At 42.3% G+C, this 6,070-nt stretch overlaps 1 long non-coding RNA gene across 1 annotated transcript in view; it reads right to left on the bottom strand.

Moving 5' to 3' along the window:
• Positions 1 to 2,176: 2,176 nt before the first annotated feature.
• Positions 2,177 to 6,070, bottom strand: part of LOC135101093 (uncharacterized) — a 19,047-nt gene continuing 15,153 nt past the window's right edge. Inside the window, exon 3 of the long non-coding RNA XR_010269014.1 lies at positions 2,177 to 2,654. This is a non-coding gene — a long non-coding RNA (uncharacterized LOC135101093). The remainder of the gene's footprint in view (positions 2,655 to 6,070) is intronic.

The raw sequence follows: 6,070 nt of genomic DNA on the forward strand, positions 1-6,070 counted from the left end.
GCTTTCATTTCATAGATATATCCCTTTTCCTCTTCGTTAAACACATTCAGGCACTCTCATTCATTTGCCTTCACTTCTTTTTTACATATTTCCATTCAACTACCCATTATTCTTCCCGTTCTTATGTCGCTTTATCTCCGTTTTCCTCCCCTTACCTCTAAAAAAAAAATAAAATGAAATAAAAACTCATATTTATTGCTTCTTCCTTCAATTGATTTAATTTCCTCCTCTTTAAATACCCATTAAAAGACTCATTCATTACCTTAATTTATTTTTGCATATTTCCATTCACTTTCACATTATCCTTTCACATTCTTGTGTCATTTTATCTCTCTTTCCATCTATTCACCCTTAAAATAAAAGAAAAAACTCTTATCTATCGCTGCTTCTTTTACGGTTTCATTCGCGTCTACTTTCTTTTTTTCTTCTTGGCTGCAGCCCCTTCTCCTACAGCCATCAGGAGAGGATGACGAAGAGTCACTTTAAGAGGCCCATCGGCAAATAGGTGGAAGACACGCAAGGGTCCAGTTTCCTTACATACTTGGTGCACAAGTTAAGACGCCAGGGACAGACCTCCCCGGAGGGAGGAAGAAGGAAGGGATGACTGAGAGAGTGAAAGTAGAGGTAGGAAGGTAAGGAAGGAGGGAGATGAAGGTCAGTAAGGAGATGGAAGCAGGGGAGGAAAGCCACTAGAGGGAAGTGAGGAAGGGGCAGGGGAGAGGGTGGGGGTGAATATCGAGAAAGGTAAAGTACAAAGGGGATGGGGGAAAGAGAGAGAGAGAGAGAGAGAGAGAGAGAGAGAGAGAGAGAGAGAGAGAGAGAGAGAGAGAGAGAGAGAGAGAGAGAGAGAGAGAGAGAGAGAGAGAGAGAGAGAGATGAAGAAAAAGAACAGGAAGGAAAGGAAGAAGAGGAAGGAGGAGCAGGGCAGAGGTAAAGAGTGAGGGAGATGAAGGACAGAAGGGAGAGGCAAGAAGAGGAAGCAGAAAGAGAGAAGAAAGGAAGGGGAAGGGCGATGTATCTGGCGCATGTTAGAAAAGGAAAGAGGGAGAGGAAGAGAGATAATTGAAGGGCTTGGAAAAAGGAAGATAAAGTTGAAAGATGTAAGCAAAGGGGGAAGAAAGGAAGAAAAGAGAAAAGATGTAGTCTTGGTGAACCAAACGAGAGAGAGAGAGAGAGAGAGAGAGAGAGAGAGAGAGAGAGAGAGAGAGAGAGAGAGAGAGAGAGAGAGAGAGAGAGAGAGAGAGAGAGAGAGATCTTTGAGCGCAGTGACACTTAAACATTCACAATTAGAAAATCACAAGTGAGAAAGAAAAAAAAAATGTAAAAGTAAAGTAAGGACTAGAATAAAAAAAAAGATTCCAGAAATTAATTGCGTTATAAAAGAACATGTAGTGTGTGTGTGTGTGTGTGTGTGTGTGTGTGTGTGTGTGTGTGTGTGTGTGTGTGTGTGTGTGTGTGTGTGTGTGTGTGTGTGTGTGTGTGTGTGTGTGTGTGTGTGTGTGTGTGTGTGTGTGTGTGTGTGTGTGTGTGTGTGTGTGTGTGTGTGTGTGTGTGTGTGTGTGTGTGTGTGTGTGTGTGTGTGTGTGTGTGTGTGAAAGAGGGAGGAGAAAAACAGTAAAAAAAAAAAACGAAGAGGAGAAGGGAGCTTAAATCAAATTAATGCCTGAGGATGAGGAAGGAAAAGACGCAGCCTTCAATGACCGTGCCTCACCTCCAACAAATGATCTGATACACTCTCCACTGCTCATTGAAGAGAGAGTGCGAGCCGTCAAGAGTCCACGCCAATGATTAATACAATCAAGGATGACATCATGGACAAAAATGTCTGTGTGAATATGAATATGAGGGGAAGTGTGTGTGTGTGTGTGTGTGTGTGTGTGTGTGTGTGTGTGTGTGTGTGTGTGAGAGAGAGAGAGAGAGAGAGAGAGAGAGAGAGAGAGAGAGAGAGAGAGAGAGAGAGAGAGAGAGAGAGAGAGAGAGAGAGAGAGAGAGAGAGAGAGAGAGAGAGAGAGAGAGAGAGAGAGAGAGAGAGAGAGAGAGAGAGAGAGAGAGAGAGAGAGAGAGAGAGAGCGAGCGAGAGAGAGAGAGAGAGAGAGAGAGAGAGAGAGAGAGAGAGAGAGAGAGAGAGAGAGAGAGAGAGAGAGAGAGAGAGAGAGAACATACACACACACACACACACACACACACACACACACACACACAGAGCATAACAGAAGCCAGAATTAAGAAAACAAATGTATAAGCAAGGAAATGAGTTGAGGAGTGGCACTTCAAGGAAATGACGTTTAAAAGGGAAAAAGATGGTAAAAACTTGCAGATAAGAGAGTAGAAAGGAAAAACTGAACTTTACGTAGTGTTACAGAGGAAAGGATTTTAAAGAAAAGTGTTAGGCTTTGAGTAGGAGGTGATGGCGAGGTGTGCTAAGGTGGACTAACAAGCTACAGGGAGGGATTGATCGTGATGGAAGTGCAGGAGGGGACTGAATTCTCCTCTCACGTGATATATCTGCTGGTGGATAATTGAACGAGCGATCTTGCATTACGATTTCTCTTCTCCGCACCATCAATAATGCCATTGTGTTCCATTCTGCCCACCGCCATCATTATCCCCAAGGCCTTTCCTCATTTTTCATTGCCACGTCCCCGAGAGCGTACCTGTGTGCATATTAATTACAAATGAAGGTCATGATAAACAGCTAGATATACTCGTAGATGATGCATTAAAAGATAAACAGGTGCAGCACTAAAGATATTTTACAATGTCCTACACAATAAGTAACAACATCAGTAACAAAGCAGACCACTCACGAATTTCTTTCTCATTCATTCATCACACTAACGAGTGCCTTGCCAATATGAAGGTGATAATCAAAATGCAACTCAAATAGGAAAGTGATCATTAACATGCATAATTATTAGTAGTATGTACTCTACTGGCTTTGATGTTTTCTGGTCCCAGCACATAATGGAACCAAACGTACGATGATCGTCATCCTCATCATCAATATCATCAAACATATCTTGCACTTCAATTTTTTTCTCAATGTTCATTATCGTATAACAGGAAATAAAAGATAATGATGCTAATAACAATGATGATGATGATAATAATAATAATAATAATAATAATAATAATAATAATAATAATAATAATAATAATAATAATAATAATAATAATAATAATAAAAACAATAACAGAAGAAGCAACATAAAAAAATATATTATTCCGGGAAACGTAACCAAAAGGATAATCTAATGAGAGAGAGAGAGAGAGAGAGAGAGAGAGAGAGAGAGAGAGAGAGAGAGAGAGAGAGAGAGAGAGAGAGAGAGAGAGAGAGAGAGAGAATGGACACTACTCGTATGTCCTAAATAAAATTGTCCAACTTTGTGAGGCACCGGGGAATAATTTTGTTCGAGTATGTAAACTTCCTTCCTCCTTCATGGAACGGAAATGGACAAAGGACAACTAAACTAATTATGAACAGAGTGACCTCCTGCACTCCCTGGCTGCGTGTTCTTCCTTCTTTGCCGTGTTTTGTTCCTTCCCAGTGTTCCCTTTGCATGTTTCTTTCTCCTTTATAAAAACCCCCTTACTGCTTCCTCCCTCACGTATTTAATTTATTTGACCACATTCAGCTCTCTCTCTCTCTCTCTCTCTCTCTCTCTCTCTCTCTCTCTCTCTCTCTCTCTCTCTCTCTCTCTCTCTCTCTCTCTCTCTCTCTGTCTCTTCTACCCCGTTCCTTACTCATTCCATTTAAGTTTAACATTCTAATCCACAATTACACGCTCCACAACCCTCCGCCTTTCGTGACTTCAGTCCAACATTTTCTCCACGCACGTACATCCTTTTCCTCTCATCTCGTCACGTTCTCATCTCCTCAACCACTCATCCACTCCCACCGAATTTGTATGTCCTCCTTTCCTGTCCTGTTCTCGATTCAAGTCCCCATGCCCATTTCTGCACGTGGTTATCATTTTCTCAAGGTCCCTCCTGTCCTCTTCCTCCTCCTCCTTCACTTCATTTTAGGTAAGTATAAAAATGCACTTGTAAGCCATTAGGGAAAAGTTGCATCCTATCCAAGCACATTAAAAGACTGTTCTGTGATCACACAAGTGTATTTTTCAGGGATGCGTAGATATTTAGGCCAACCTAAGGATATAAGAGACTCGGAAGATGAAAGAAAAGGAAATTAAAGAAACGTTGCAAAGTTAGAGAGTTACATAGGAAGTAAGGAAAGAATGTGTAGATATCTGGGTTAGCGTAGAAGAGTGAAAGGCTTACACATGGATAAAAAGAGATAAATGAATGAACGTAAGGAGTGAATAGAGAGCTAGAGAAGCGGTAAGAAAGGGAAGAACAGGGGAATTAGGGAGAAAGTAGCGGAAATTGAAAAGAGAGAGAAGGTAAAGGGTGTGAATAGAGGATAGGTTTGAGGGTTAGTAAGGGAGGGAAAGGCGACGGAATTAGGGAAAGGTTGTAGCCTCGGAGGAGAGTGGAGGAGGGTGAGGGAAGGGACAGGAGGGTTACCTGGCCACTCTTGGCTAAATGGAAGGGGGAAGTGGGAGTGTTTACCTGGGCGAACGGTGTTAAAAGCAGGCAATGGCGGCACCAACTTTTCCAGCCTCAACTTTTGGCAGCACGCAGCACCACCACCGCCACGAACACGACCGCTGCACCCGAACTTAATCTGGTCCACCCGAAACACAATGCTTGGCTGAACTTTTAGGAATTCAACGCTACAGGAATTAACGCAGGTGAATAAAACGATAAAATGATACTGAAACAATTCCCCGCAACGTTCAACTATAGGTACAGGATTTCTTTAAAACATATCACACACCACACGAACTAGCTTTTCAATTTCAAAGTAATGTGACTCCCCAATCCTACCTATCTAAAGTTTTTTAATCTATCCTCAACAGGAGGATTCGTAAACATCTATCTCTTCACAACCTTCTATCTGATCACCAGATCAGCGTCAAGGCCGCTCTACTGGTAATCTGGCTTTCCTTACTGAGTCTTGGTCATCTTTTAGAGATTTTGGTGAAACTTTTGCTGTTGCCTTGGATATATCAAAAGCTTTTGATAGAGTTTGGCACAAAACTTTGATTTCCAAACTACCCTCCTACGGCTTCTATCCTTCTCTCTGTAACTTCATCTCAAATTTCCTTTCTGACCGTTCTATTGCTGCTGTGGTAGACGGTCACTGTTCTTCACCTAAATCTATTAACAGTGGTGTTCCTCAGGGTTCTGTCCTGTCACCCACTCTCTTCTTATTATTCATCATTATCTAAACCAAACTTCTTGTCCTATCCACTCTTATGCTGATGATACCACCCTGCACTTTTCCACATCTTTTCATAGACGTCCAACCCTTCAGGAAGTAAACATTTCACGCAGGGAAGTCACAGAACGCCTGACTTCTGATCTTTCTAAAATTTCTGATTGGGCAGAACAAACTTGGTATTGTTCAATGCCTCCAAAACTCAATTCCTCCATCTGTCAATTCGACACAACCTTCCAGACAACTATCCCCTCTTCTTCAATGATACTCAACTGTCCCCCTCTTCTACATTGAACATCCTCGGTCTGTCCTTTACTTGTAATCTGAACTGGAAACTTCACATCTCATCTCTAGCTAAAACAGCTTCTATGAAGTTAGGTGTTCTGAGACGTCTTCGCCAGTTTTTTTCTCACACACCCCAGCTGCTAACTCTGTACAAGGACCTTATCCGTCCATGTATGGAGTATGCTTCACATGTCTAGGGGGGTTGGTTTCACTCATACCGCTCTTCTAGACAAGGTGGAATCAAAAGTTTTTCGTCTCATCAACTCCTCTTCTCTAACCGACTGTTTTCAGCCTCTCTCTCATCGCCGCAATGTTGCATCTCTAGCTCTCTTCTACCGCTATTTTCATGCTAACTGCTCTTCTGATCTTGCTGCCTGCATGCCTCCCCTCCACCCTCCACTTCTTTCTCTCGCCCCTATTCTGTCCATCTCTCTAATGCAAGAGTTAACTAGTATTCTCAATCATTCATCCCTTTCTCTGGTAAACTCTGGAACTCCCTGC

This window comes from Scylla paramamosain, chromosome 6 (assembly GCF_035594125.1).
Source record: "Scylla paramamosain isolate STU-SP2022 chromosome 6, ASM3559412v1, whole genome shotgun sequence".
Lineage (NCBI taxonomy): Eukaryota > Metazoa > Arthropoda > Malacostraca > Decapoda > Portunidae > Scylla > Scylla paramamosain.